Here is a 371-nt window from a genome sequence, read left to right on the forward strand (position 1 = left end):
TCAGTTATAGCTATTCCTCACACTGAGACCTGCACCAAGGATGTTTTATCTTCCCTGAGCACACACTTACTAGATGGAGGATAGATTGGACTACCAGAAATGGGTGGGAGCAGAAGAAAAAGTAAGAGGAAAACAGGACAGTAAAAAATTGTCACACCCCATTCCCAAATTTTAAAAGCAACATATGCATGTCTGACCTAACAACTGCCACAGGGGGAAAAAGTGAAGCACAAATTCAACAGAAAAAAAGAGAAACAGTTCTACACATTTTTGATTTCTAGTTTTCTGGCTTACTCCTTGGCTGTACCAACTGATTTTGTCATAAAGTAAATGAAGGATAAAAGAGAGCCACAGGGAGAAAAACTTTTTGT

This window comes from Panthera onca, chromosome D3 (genome assembly GCF_046562875.1).
Source record: "Panthera onca isolate mPanOnc1 chromosome D3, mPanOnc1 haplotype 2, whole genome shotgun sequence".
NCBI lineage: Eukaryota > Metazoa > Chordata > Mammalia > Carnivora > Felidae > Panthera > Panthera onca.